The sequence below is a fragment of the Podarcis filfolensis genome (genome assembly GCF_964270895.1).
Source record: "Podarcis filfolensis genome assembly, chromosome: 1".
In the NCBI taxonomy this organism is placed as follows: Eukaryota; Metazoa; Chordata; class Lepidosauria; order Squamata; family Lacertidae; genus Podarcis; species Podarcis filfolensis.
The window spans coordinates 88,892,745-88,907,099 of NC_139604.1; the positions used below are offsets into that span (position 1 = coordinate 88,892,745).

At 42.3% G+C, this 14,355-nt stretch overlaps 1 protein-coding gene and 1 long non-coding RNA gene across 14 annotated transcripts in view; one reads left to right on the forward strand and one right to left on the reverse strand.

Moving 5' to 3' along the window:
* RAD51B (RAD51 paralog B) overlaps positions 1-14,355 on the forward strand; it is a 314,446-nt gene that overhangs the window by 276,969 nt on the left and 23,122 nt on the right. The window lies entirely within an intron of this gene.
* The window catches only part of LOC310759085, a 54,857-nt gene that overhangs the window by 35,955 nt on the left and 4,547 nt on the right, over positions 1-14,355 (reverse strand). For 4 of the 6 annotated variants that reach the window (XR_014546196.1, XR_014546199.1, XR_014546200.1 and 1 more), the window contains exons 1-2: positions 13,205-14,284; positions 12,854-13,072 (exon numbers count right to left, since the gene is read on the reverse strand). This is a non-coding gene — a long non-coding RNA (uncharacterized lncRNA). Of the gene's footprint in view, positions 1-12,853; positions 13,073-13,204; positions 14,285-14,355 lie in introns of those variants that run through there. The other 2 variants (XR_014546198.1, XR_014546197.1) reach the window with 2 other exon arrangements.

Below are 14,355 nucleotides of genomic sequence, written 5' to 3' on the forward strand. Positions count from 1 at the left end.
CTGCTAATCAATTTGTACTTTATCATATTATTGCAAATGATGGGTGGTGGGGAGAAAAAGGTAAAAAAAAAACCAGTAATAAATCAGGTGTCTGCTTCATATATACTACTGTTTCAAATGTGTTGTTGCCTTTAGAGGTATACCCAACATGGTACAACTATACTTCTTCAGTAGTAAGCACTCCTTATTTAATATTCAAGTGATGCTCCAACATTTAGCAGTGGTTAATACTTTTTCTTACTCTACAGAAAGGATGGAACAGGAAAATAATACTATTCCTTCTCTCCATCTGGACTTATGAGCAGCAATGCCCCCTCCACACTTCTCTAATACTGCATGGAATCTGCTTTCCTGTAGTGTATGTGTGTGACCCCAAGTAGGTAGGGGGCACCAGTTGTACATGTCCTTTCAAGCAGATAAGTAATTGGTTGGGAAAGACCCAACTGGTTGCAGTATTTACGCACATACTGCAGCAACATGGGAGTAATTACAGCCCAGAAAAGTAGTGTATATGAGAAGCTGGCTGCTGTAGAGGGACCGTTACCAATAGCCAATCTATCTTGTGGCACACTTTGTTGGTGAGTCTGTAAGTTGGCTGTTTGGGTTGATCATGTGCAGAACTTGGTGGAAGAGAATGAGGGAGAAGCAGCCTAGGAGAACGGTTTTTGAGAATGTTTGATGTGCCACTTGACTGCCATCTCTATGAATGCACAGGGAATGTTTAGAAGAATAAAAGGTACAGGTACCTCACATTTTTTCTGCAATTAATTTAAATCTTGAAACAACAACAAAAAAGAAAATTTAGTATTTACATTTTTTAAAACAACAACAACAACAACCAGTTAATAAGAGTCGAGTGAAAAGCCCTTCACATAACCTTTTTCCCTTGAAAGCAGAGGCTCCAGAAGGAAATGCTTCATGAAACTACCCCCTCACCTGGGGGCATGGGTTGCCTCAGCACTAATAACTGGCATAAGCTTCCCTTCAGTTATACAGTTTAGTTGAACATGCAGTAGCAAACAAGAGGAAGCATTGGTCAAACCGCGGGTTGCACATAACAGGGCCAGATGCCAAGAGCCTTAGGAAAAGGCAGCGAGGGGAGGCGATTAGCCTGCTTGCTTTTCTATATAAAACTGACCTTTTTGAGGAAGTCTTGGTCTTGGCCTCTGTAGCATATGAGTACGTGCAAAAGAACCTCACTTCTCCAACTCTTAAAATGGCAGAACTGCCACCAATACCGGTGTTGGCAAAAAATAAAAAAAATGGGGAGGGGAAAATGAGGGAAGAAAAAATACAATTTTCAAAAAGGCTTGCCACTTGGAAAACTCTATTTGGGAGGAAATTATAATTGTATCTGAATAGCTAGTGCTGGCAACAGAGATAAAGATGTGATCGTAAGAGTATAAAAAAGAGCCCTGCTGCATCAACCAAAGACCCATCTAGTTTCTTCTTATTTGGCGATCACTCGTAGCCAAGTAAGATTGTCTTCCATAAACACGGTTTTAACAGTGAGTCCATGAGTCACTGTGGAGGCCAATTCTAGATCTGCACGCCCTTCCACAGTGGGGACATTGGTTTCCAGGCAGGAGTTGATCGTGGTGAGGGTTTGCCAAGCATGCCTTCCTCTTAGCTCGTTTCTCCCTTTGTCCTGAGTTCGAGCATCTTCAAAGCCCATGACACCTTTGGTAAAGGCTGTTCTCACTCGCAGGCCAGTGTTTCTCAGTTGTTGGTGTTTATACTACATTTTTAAAAATTTGCCTTGAGAGAGTCTTTAAACCTCTTTTGTTGACCACCAACATTACACTTTCCATTTTTAAGTTTGGAATAGAGTAGTTGCTTTGGCAGACGATTATCAGGCATCTGCACAAGCTCATCAAAAAAATCTGGGAGAGAGAGGAGATCCCAGCAGACTTTAGGGATGCCAAAATTATCAATCTCTTAAAACAAAAGGTGACAGAACCGATTACAGAAACTATTGAGGCACCTCTCTATTAGCTGCAGCCGGCCAAATTCTTGCAAGGATCTTAGCAACCCGTCTCTCAACAATATCCAGGGCGACCTTTCCTAAATCCCAAAATGGTTTTAGACCTTCTAGGGGAACAGTGGACATGATATTTTCCGCTGGACAGCTTAAAAAAAAATGCAGAGAGCAAAACCGAACCCTGTATATGGCATTTATTGATCTGACTAAGGCCTTCAACACTAAATCTAGTTTAGCCTCCTGTTCTCACCATGGCCAACCCAGATGCCAAGCGGAATTGCTTTTAAAGCTGTCCAAGTTGGTAACTATCCTGTGGTAATGAACACCACCATTTTCAATCCCCGACATGGAATTCACCTTCTTAACAGCTGCTTTGCACTGAGTAGACATCACGTGTGTATTTTCATTATACAATTTGAGTTGTACAATAGCAACATTACAAATTAAAAAACTAGAGCACATATCCATCAGTGAATTTGCCAGGCTTTGCATCTACAGCCAGCAAGAAAGCCCAGAGATTTTGAACTACTCTGCAGATTACTAACTTGCTAACTTATTAATTTACTAACTTAATGCTTACTTTGAGCTAGGGCTGAGCCTCAGATCTTATTTTAGATGCCTGGACTCATCCCTGGAACACGTGAACTAATAAAATGCCTCTGGGTGTCTGTAGGGTACCTTTCCCTCACCATGAGGTGATCACAGCCAGCAACCACACACCTGGAATTTGGCAGCATGGAATCCAGGTGAATGGCTTCCAGGCAGGATTCAGCATTGGTACCTCTCAGTTCTTAAATTGAGCCTCTGGGCATATTGGCCTGTCAGTGATAACAAAAGGGATCATGCAGTTGTAGCAAGAATTCCAGAAAAAAACACCAAGATGATAGCTCCATGGAAAGAAACTTATGCCACATTTTAAGGATAACTTTCTCAGAAATATAACTCAAAACAGCCAAAGAGTTTCATTTATAAGTCCATTTAATTCAAGGTAATTGGAATCTGGTTTCTCTGAAGGCCGTTCAAAAATTACAGCTAGAGCAATCTCAGAGTGGGCCGTTTCTTAGCTTGACAGCCACTGTAGTCCATGGTTCGAGTGCTGGACTTGGAAGGCAAAATTCAACTGTTTTGATTGACTAGATGGATGAAGTTAATATCCAGTTCTCTAAATTCTGTTGGAAGTCAGGTGTCAAATACTGATGGTTACTACATATCTGCTGTCAAGAACATTGATTGTCGCATGCCCAACACTGTCAAGTGGATTGTCAAATGTTGAGTGCAAAATAATAGCTTTGCTTAGAGACAGCAGTCTTTTGTGTATCTATTGTATAACACAGGAAGCTGCCTTATACTAAGTGAAACCATTGATCCATCTAGCTCAACATTGTCTCCACTGACTGACTTTAGCTCTCCAAGGTTTTAGACAGGGGATTTGACCAACCCTACTTAGAGATGCCAGGGATTGAAATTGGGACCTTCTGGGATCTTCTTCACACGCTCTGCTACTGAGGTATACCCTCATATACAAAAATTACATTGCTCAAGTGGACATATGATGTTTATGAAGCTATTGAGAAAGAGGATCACCTGAGGAAGAAAAACATTTGAAGTGCTTTGAGAAATCTGGGATATGTAGAAATCAGTTATTTAACAAATCAGGAGGGAGAGGTTTTTTGCCCTTTTTTCAGTGTTGTGCTATGTGGTATATGATTCACCTTCTCATTACATCTGGCATCATAAAGTATTGACTGCAGCTTCATGTCAGATGGCAAATACTGCCTGCTACTGCAAAATTTTGAAGTCAAATGCTGATGCTGAAGAGCAAATACTTGCCATGCACTCATAGTTGGAGAATAGTAACCATCAAAATTCAAAGGTAAATCTGATGGGTTTTGGTTTTTTTTGCAAATTCGCTTCAACTCTCCCCCGCCCCCCAAAAAAATTTGGTGTTAGTTTGTGGGCTCTGTGGGCTTATCCTGCGCTCTTTCCAGGCACAGTCTTTAACAATCCATGTCCGTGAACCCCCTTTTTTTTCTCTGGAGCTTTCCCTGCAAAAACCCACTCAGTCAGAGCAAACAGCAACCTGCAGAAAACTTGAATTGATGTTTGGTCCAATTGAGTGCTAAAGAGTATGTTTTCACAGGGAAAGTTTCAGAAGGGAAAAAAGGTGCACGGACACAAATCTTTAAAGACTGTGGACTGTGCCTGGGAAGAGTGAGGGAAAAGGTAAGTATGAAACACACATACCTGACCCCATACAAAACCTGAAATGGGATCAGCATCAACATGCTGGAAATTGTGCCAGTTTGAAGAAGGGAAAATAACACTGCTTCAGTTTTACCACACCACTAACGTGTGGAGGTTTTTTTCAGGGGGAGGCGGTATCCTGCAAATCCATCATATCCTTATTACTTTTCTTCCCATTGCTCACTCCCTTCTTAGCTTTTCTTGGTGGGAAAAATGTCAGGTGAGTACATGGTGAGACATATAGACAAGTAAATCTTTATTGCATCACATCTAGCTGTTTACAGGCTTTGTTCTGGAAGGTTTTTGGCTGCTCAAGTGTTTACATCAGACACAGGTATTCAGAACACAAACAGGACTAAACTTAAAAAACCAGATTTTATGGCTTGCCATCTGATTGCCTCAGACCTCTGCCCTGACATCAGACTCTGTGATGTGGCAGCTGACACACACACAGAATTCAGCCAACTCTTATTTGACTGCCATGGAGTTTTACCAAGGCTTGAACTGGCCCCAGTAAACCTGATCTCTTAATGGTGATGGAGACAATAAATGTACTTTTACTCTTGCCAGATTGACAAGAAGGTGTTTCAGCAATCAATGGATTTGCCTTTTAAAAGTGATTTTAATAGACTTTTCAAAAATAGCTTGCTATTGGAAAAGTAACAGCCTATTTCTCCTGAACATTTCTTAACTAAATGTGAGGACTTTTCAAAAAAGGGGGATGTATGTCAATAGCAACTGAAAGCTCATTGGAACTAAGCCCCTAGAAACGCAGTTTCTGCTGTACATTGGAATGTATGCAGTGCATGGAAAATGCTACGCTCAACCCCCTGCTAACATACCTCAAATGCTGGCAGCCCATATGTTAGCCACCCGGTGAGAAATGAAATGTTAGCAATCTCCAAGAATGGGCATATTTGAGTGTGTAGACTAACTGTATGTACATCCCAGACTATTTATTCTGTGAAAATAGCAACCCTGTCATGCTCCAAACCAGCCTGAAGGGAAACATCTGGAATTGAAGTCTGATTGTGGCAGAAAAAACAAGAAGAGATTAAAGGCAAATGTGAGTTTCTGTACCCTTCAGGTAGAACATACTATTCTATCTTAAAAAATATACCATAGTTTGTTTCAAGAATCGCTAAACCCTCTACCAGATGTATGCCCCTGAATCATTGTGCTGCTGTAGAAACGCAACCATCTTTGGACTGAAATGCAACTGTTCTGAGCTCTTTGCAATCTTTTGCCATTGCTTTGAAAGAGAAACAATTAAAATATTTTGTCAAACTGAAATAAGAATAATCATTTGTTGCTGCTGAATATAAATGTATTTGCTTCTAAACTTCAGTTCATGCCCCACACCACAGGTAGCAAATACACTGCCCTCTATATGTTTTGGACTACAATTCAGCCCCAAATAGCACAATCGATGGTCAAGGATGATGAGTGTTGTAGTCCACAACATCTGGAGGGCACCATGTTGGCTACCCCTGCTGAATATCCCTCAATGGGACAGTTGGGCCACTTTAGTCTTCTGTATTTCTATAGTGGCTCTATCCAAGTGCTCTATAAACTTGCATGAATTTCCCCCCTCAGCAACAGTTGCCATTAAGTGGTGCATGAAGCATACATTCTGAGCTAATTTGAAATAGAGACAATCCTGCTTTATTCATTATGTTTGCATCTAAAGGATATACAAACCAGAAAGAATGTAACTCTTCTGACTTCCTCTACCAGCGATGTTTTACCAAGAGCAGATTTTTCTATTATTTCTGTTTAGTCTTCAAAATCCATACTCAATGAAATCCATGGCAGTATTCAAGTGGTTTTCGCATGGCAAGTATGTTATGCTAGGTTTCCCTCTTGAATAACCTCAGTTAAAGTAGATCAGAACCCCAGAAGAGATTTTCAGTTCATTCTTGTGTTCCTTTTAGGGCTTAATTTTTGTAACAGTTCTTCAAATCATGTGGGTCTTACACCTGACAGTTTCTGCTTTGGAACATAAATTAAAAGCTTTCAGACCAGTGCCACTGATCCAATGCAAATTCTAAGGAAGTGTGGGGTAAATGGAAGTGTCCATAGGCCCGTACTCTTGACTCCTGGAACTTTCCCTAACAACAGTTCATATCTTTGATCCCTCTTGCATTCAATGCTATACCTTGGCATTTCTTTACCTCTCAGTTTACACCAATAACATTATCAGCTTTGTTGATTATGCTTCATGTGATGCTATGAACCTTCCCATCATATCAAGATCAGATTCTTGTCTTCACAGTGTGCAAAAGTGTTTTCCAACTTCTGATTAAAGCAAAATGATTATTAGGAACCAGCAATAGCAATGAATAAAGTGCAAAATGCACAAAGTCCCTTTGTTTCCTTGGAGTTAGTTTTCTTCTCAGGAATTCCAGAGTTAAATGTTCAAAATATGATTCATATGCTTCCCCTCCCCTCAGGAGAAAAAGGGATCTGCTAGACATATGTTTTGAGAAAAGCAGGGGGAGAGATGACGTGAGTCAGGAGCCTGGAAGGAATATTTGGAGGAGTGTTCTGTAGCCCTGATTTTCTGTAAAATTTACTGCCTTTGCTTATTGCACAGACCATTTTTTCCTGGAATATTGCTAGCTTTTGCCATTCTATTTTTATTTTTTTTTAGAACCCAAGCAGTAAACAAGAATTTTGAAGGGGAAAGAAGCCAAGAAAAAGTCAGGCCTATTAGTCACACAGCTGCACTTCCTGTCACAAACGACCCCTGTTGAGTAATCAGTCCAAATATGCCTATTTTCTGTTTTATTTTTATTCTGTTTGAAATCTGCTAAAATCTCAGCTTTGGAAGACAGAATAAAAGAATTCAGTTCACAGAAACATGGATAAGAGCAGATTAGTTGCCGGCTAATTCATTTTCCAAGTACCATTTCCAAAGTTACTTCTATACAGCCTAGGAGTGCTCCCATATCTCACTTTTCAATATGCAGTGTAGGGCAGATTAGCTCACCAAGGTTCTAGAAAGGTCTGAGCAGACTCCCATGTTTTCCTCAGAGGCAGAATCTGCCTCAAGCCTCCCAGTATTTCAGTTGTTTAGAGCAGAGACCTAAGAGGAAGGGATTCCATTTTCAGCTGTAGTTACTCTTTAAGACTCATTGGTCCTTAAGGCATCAAAAGCTCTGTGAGGATACCAGGAGGAACAAGTCTGTGTACTGATTGCAAGTCCCTCTCTTCCCCTCACACTGGCAAACCCAAGACAGTGGAGGTGTGGCAGACAGAAGCTTTAGGAAGGGTGAACCTAACTAGCATGCAGATTCACATCTCCATCCTTCTGTCAACCATAGGAAATGGGGTTTTCATCTCACTCCTACTTAGTCTGAGTCCCAAACCAGGTGCTGTGGACACAGGCAATACCCAGAACTCTTTGAGGAGAAGAATGTGCTTTGAATGTGTTTTGAGGGTGTGTAGACAGCCAAAGTCTCTTAACATGTTGAGACACTCACAATCCCAGTTCTCAGCTGGTTTTCAGGAGCATCAACTCTACCTAAATAGTGTCCGTAGTTCTCCCCTGTGGGCCCATCCATACTTATATTTGTTCTGCATTTCTGGGCACAGGACCAGGCTTTCCAGGTCTGTGTCTGACAGCGTTGTCCCCCACCCCTGGCGGTGCTGTTTGTCGCTGAATTGGAGCAAACAACAATCTGCGGAAAACCCAACAATAAAATCTGGTTTCCCTGGGGAAAGCAATGGGCGGGGAGCATTAGGACTGGGAAAGCATGGACCTGTGTCTAGAAAGTGCAGGGCAAAAGGTACATATGGATGAGCCATGACTCGGGGACCATTTGAGGTAGCAACTGAGCATGTGAAGAGGGGGGTCTAGACTATGGTTACCAGACTTCAATGTTTCACGGGGACAGACTCCGGATTTACAAATCTGTCCCCGGATAAAATCCACCCCCGGAATGTCCCCGGATTTCGTTTAATGTCCCCGGATTTATATTTTAAGTGTTATAGGTTTATTAGTAGGGAATGAATGTTGCGTGATTGGTTCAACGGCACAAGACACATCATATGGGGACTTCCGGTGAGGCAAAATGGCGGGCGCCACAGCAATGAGCAGCTCCTGAAGCCAGCCAGAGGCAACTGCGCTACCAGGCTGGCTCCGGGCTGCTGAGACTGCTACTGCTACTCCCACTGCCACTGCGGAGGGGGAACCAGGGACGCGGCGTGTCAACTGGGGGAACTGCTGACACCCCCCCCCCGACCCAAATCGAGCCGGGAGCGAGAGTGCCCGGCCAATTGCCCAGCGGTGCTCTGGGGCCAGGAAAACCCCAGAGCCAACGCAGGGAGAAGGAGGAGAGAAGGAGAAGGAAGAGAGAGAAAGAGGAAGGAGAAGAAAGAGGGGAGCCCCCGTTTTGCCGTGCTGCTGCTGCTGCCGCCACTGAGGAGAGTTAGGAGAGCACTGGGAGGGCAAGGACACATGGCCAAGCCCAGGCCCGACCTGAGCCTACTCCATGGCTGCTAGCGCTCCAAGAGAGCAGGACGGGTCCCAGAGGAAGGCCACATGACAGAGGAGACCACAGAAGAGAAGATATGACTTATTATTTTTAAATATATATATATATATATCTTTTTTAAAAATAACTTTTTTCCTCTCTTTTCAAAAAGAAAAAAGTGTCCCCGGATTCTTTGAACAAAATCTGGTAACCTTAGTCTAGACCATTAGCACAAACTAAAGCTGCTGTTCTAAACACTAGTTACTAAGAAATAGGTCCCATTGAATACAGGGGGACCTACTTCAAAGTTAACAAGCAATAGAATTGTGCTCATTAAGCTACTCTCACACATCAATACGTATATAACCATCATGCTCCATAGCATAGTAGCCAATGTAAGTGAATGCCTCTTTCTTCTCCACTAAGTGCTGTGCATTATGACACAAATTAGTGGCTCTCTTAAACTGCAGTTTTGTGACTTTTTGTGTGTCCTGTTTTAGGCATGTCTAAATTATAGGTGATTATGCTTATTTCCTAACCTACTAACATTATTTTTTTTAATGTAGTGACTGATTCATTCCTTATACCTGGTAGGCATGGGAACAACTTTTGCTTGTAAGAATTATGTGCCATTGCTGTTGTTGCTGAGTTGCATACTTTAGAGTGCATACAAATAAGCAGAGTGGTGGGGGGTTTTTGAGTGGTGGAGTTTTTGTTTGTTTGTCATTTGCTGTTGATTTCTGCATGAACAGTCCATACCTCATCTGGTACTCTATCCCTGTTTGCACTCTATCTACTTCCTGGTATTTTTGCAAGAGAAACAAGCTTTTGAAGGATTGGCCTTGTCTGGACAAGATCATATTGTTCCTCCTCTTGGGCATTTGTCTTTACCTCCCCCTTCACTGTAACTAGCTAATTTATATTATTTTACCCCATCACCTAGAAATTGTTTTTTTGCTATTGTGTGCAGAGCCGTAGCCAGGTGATCTTGGGCCCCTGCAGAACCGTCCAGATTGAGCCCCCTAGCCACAGACAGATTAGCTCTTCTTTCCGCCTCTCCTCAAACCCACCCCCACCCACCCATTCAATTCCTCATGCAGTTCACCTTGTAATGAATTCTTTCACAGAAAATCCAATATTTAATTTATTATTTCTTAATAAAAGGTTTCAGCAAAGAAAATGACATTTTGATGTGAATTGACAGGTTTTTTTTTAATGTAATTCAGTTGTAAAAACAATACACAGATAGACCTAAATGAAATGTACAAACAATATCGTACTGAATTGTTCCACAATAATAACTTTACATTATAATACTATATGATGTAAAATGGCATTACTTTTGCAATATCTGTGTTTATTTGGTTAATATAAAGTAAGAAGACTATTATGATTCACAAGTCACAAGTTACAACTTCTTATTCACAAGAGTTGTTATTTGGGGGGGGAAATATGAAAGTCAAGTTAGGCCAACTCTGGCTTTAAGTAGCAATCTCCTCAATGAAGTCTGATGGGATTATAACTTTATTTTTCTCCCTTTAATTGAAGAAAATTCAGTAATAATTTCATCAAAGTCTATTTTTTATGTTAGTTCATACTCGATGGACAAGATTGCTAGATTTGTTAGTCTGGTTTCACTCATACTTGATCTTAGGTTGTTTTTTATGAGTTTTAATTTATTGAAACTACATTCATAAGATGCATAGTGAGAAATGTTCTCAGTGCTATTTAGATATTGGGATAAACATCTCTTAACCCATACTTGGTTAGACATTTCAACATACTTAAATGGGAAGTCGCGCCAATATTTTCAAGTAGCGCTGCTGCTTGAAACTGGCATAGTAATGATATTATATTCTCTGAACGCATAGACCCCGTTTGTCCTTTCAGAAAAGTCCCATTTCACAATTTACATTATTACACTCGCCAAATTTTACACTTGATGATCCCAATTCAGCAAAAGCCCATCGCAGCCCACATCCCATTGAAATGAATGGGACAATTTAATTCACCGCTAACAAATCCATTCATTTCAATGGTGCCCAGGTGTTATCATTTCTCTCCTGATCAGGGCTTGGAGTCTGACACACCCTCTTCATTTGCATGACTATTTAGCCCAAGCCAATGCATGCTTTTACTCAGAAGGAAGCTGACCTGTTCAAATGGGGTTCAGTTCCATGAAAGCAGGAAAGTGTCTTGGTGGCTTCTCGCTTCTGCAAAGCAGCGCCCTTTGACTCGCCTCGTTGGCGCCTTCGTAGCCTGCGCTGCGACAGAGGAGGAGGCCCCCGGCATGCAAAGGAGGGCAGCACTCCTCCTCCTGGGGTGCGGGGGATAAAAGCCCTCCCAATCCCCCTTTCTACTCAACAAGGGGCCTGTCCTGGTCTTCTTTCGAGGAGGGGACGGGCAGAGAGGAAGCCAAGCAAATCAAGAGAGGGTTCAAAGCGAAAGGCGACACCAACGGAACTCCTGCAGCAGCTGGCTGGCCTCTACGCTTTGGTTAGGTGCTGCTGTGTGCATGCACGCATGGAGTTTTCCATATAGGTACATAGGCTCCGGTGATCAAGAGGAAGAGGCAGACATATTTATGGACATATTTTTTAGCAGATTTTGGGCAGGGGCCCAACTCCCCACCCCCAGCTACAGCCCTGATTGTGTGGCATTTTCATCAGAAGCTAATCCTGGCTACATTAAACAAGTGTGATGATAAAGATAGTGCTGAGACAACATGTGGCAACGGTGAATTTAAATGAGTGCTGCTCACTCAGATTTGTACTTCAGATTACCTTCCATAGCAGCTTGATGATTTTATCCACAAGGTCAGTACAATATGCTTTACTTGACACTTCTGCCATAAAAGTGATTACATACAACAAAATAAAACGGAGTACAGGTAGCAACCATTTTGCATGGGGGTTCCACTCCTGGCCCCAACACGCTTTGGCAGAGTGCACATAAGCCCGCTCTGCCCTGTTACGTCCCCCATTCTGCCCTCTTCTGGATCCAAAAGGACTTGCACGTCGGCAGTCATGTCAATTGGACGCATGCAAAATGGTCGCCACCTGTAATACAACATGCTTTCCCCTTTCATAGCTAGTTCTTTGAGGAGGAAAGAATCATCTGTGGCTAGAGTCATTCCAGTAGTGGGAAGTAAAATGTTCATAGCTCTGAGAAAAGAACGCCTAAGTCGCTCCATCCCCCCCGCCGCCTTTCTTTTTTAAAGGAAAAAAGAATGCCACATGGCTCAACAACCACAACATCAGCAATGGCAAACCCCCTATTACTGTCGAGTCATAATCCAGGTGGCCAGGCCACCTATGAAGCATGATTACGAGCCCATTTCGGAACATAGGTTAGACACTGACTTCTATACCCCTTGCTGTGTTGCCCATCTGGGTGACAGTGGAAGAAAATGCCCTGTTTGGGTGGCTGTGTAAATAACAGGCGAGTCATTGCTGTTTACTCTCCATAATAACAGGGCCCAACATATTTCATGAGTTTGGATGTTTACATTTGTATGTAAATTAGTGGTGATAGCATGTGATTACCTTAATTTGCGCATATTCTTCAAGTCTGACATATAATGGTTCCAAACCACAGTATACAAGCAAATGCAAATTACAGCTTTGACAATGAGTGAAGTTCTGTAAGTGCAAGTCAGGTTTATACACAGTCACACTGAAGTAGTTTTGAACACTGTTTACATGTATTGAGCACTGTGATTTTAGTCTTCAGACACATACATGTATAAATGGTTCTAACAGATGAGTTCCATGTCCCTTGAGCTGAAACCTCTCTGAGTTATGCTACTATATACTCTGCTGGTAAATCCCATCAAAGCTGATTTTGCTCACTTTTGTTCATCCCCTTTTTGCAGTTTTGGAATATAAGCCCTTTGGCACAACTTTCTTTTACAAGGTAAATTTTTTTTTTGTAGAACACCTATAGATATGAGTAGAAGAATGTCGCATAGAAACTAGTAAGAGGTGACTATCATGAACACCATAATATGTGCTTCGTAGCCTGAAGACAATAGTTATAAAGGTGGAGAGAAGAACAACTGCCAAAACCTAGGTGCCAATACTACCCTGTAATTCTGATACAACTCAGAACAGAATTAACAAAACATTCAAGCCACCAAGGTTTTTATTACCTTTTAAAACTTTCTGTTACCTACATCCATTAAGCTGTCAAGGAACTGGAGGTGAGAGGTTTTCGATTCTTGTAGGGGCTCCTTCATGCCTTGAGTCCTGGACTCATCCTATCTCAAGAAGAATTCATTTTGCCAACATTCCTTGCACTCCAGCCGTAAGGATACATCTGCACAAGACTTTCTCCCGCTTCTGTTTGCTGCTACAGGAGGCGTATTTCCCTGAAAACAGAAAAGGTTCGTTGTGACTTTTATGAGAAATGTTGTACCTTGAGTGGTGCTTCTGATGTAGCCGGTGCTGGTTTTGCAATTTTCCCCTTCTGTGACCCAAATGGGTGGAGCAGCGCTATGTACCTGATTCTGGGTGCATGCGGTTGTTTGATTTGAACAGATCTGACAGCACAAGGATCACGTCTTTCTGTCTTGCACCCATCTGACTCTTTGTACTAAGAAGGCAAAGATTAGGTCATCAGCCTTAAGCACTTTTGCATTCTTTCTCTCAGAGCTCACTTTTACTAAAATGTCACAATGACTCCACAGCCTCTGAGGCCTTGCCCTCCTTTCTCACCTGTCCCACATCACCACAGATTTCCTTTCACTGAGCTGGTTCTCATGTCACAGTAAGCCAAATGGTGGTCTACTGGGACTACACAAGCATGCAGACTCCCAGAGAGCTGAGAGTTTAAACATGAGTCCCAGTTTCAGTGCAAGTAAAAAAAGAGACAAATAAACAAATCAGCTATAGGGGCCTCTATGGGAATCCACACATTTGAGTAGGCCTGGTAAGCAGGGAACGAGGAATCTTTGACCCTGTTGCTGAACTACAACTCCCATTAGCTCCAGCCAGCATAGCCCATGGCCAAGAATGATGGAAATTGTAGTTCAGCAACCTCTGGAGGGCCAAAGGCTCTGCACACCTGTTGTAAGCTATATTTTCACTTGCCATGATGTGCAAACCAGGCCGTAGTCAACCTGCAGTTTGCTAGCCCCATCCCTGCCTTTCCTTCTGTTGCAAGATCACACCTTTGGGTTCCTTCATTCACCCAAGCTTCACTTTGTGATATGGCAGCAAGCATTACACAAGGCCATAGTTACCCCAGCCCCACACAAAACCATGCTTTCCTGTGTCACTTTCTCTGATGGCCCATTCTTCTTTTAAGCGCCTTTCTTTTTGGATTCAGCAGCAGCCCTCCAAAGCATACTTCTGAAAGGGTTAATGCCACTGCAGTCAAAATAAGGAGGCGGAACACAATTTTTGAGTCTTAATAAAACACAGGTGTTTTTACTGCAGAACTTAAAAAAAATTGCAGCAAGCAAGAATTAACAAGAGCAGAATGCTGTGGAAAAATGTGCTATTGAATAATGAGAAAGCAGTTTGGAAAAGCAGCAGCGGGCTGTGCTAGGGGTTTATGAGGAATGCAGCAGTCGCCGGCTGAGGTTTACCTTAAAGTTCACCGGAGGGTGGGGGGGACACATAAATCTTGCATGAACTGTTCCTCTGACAA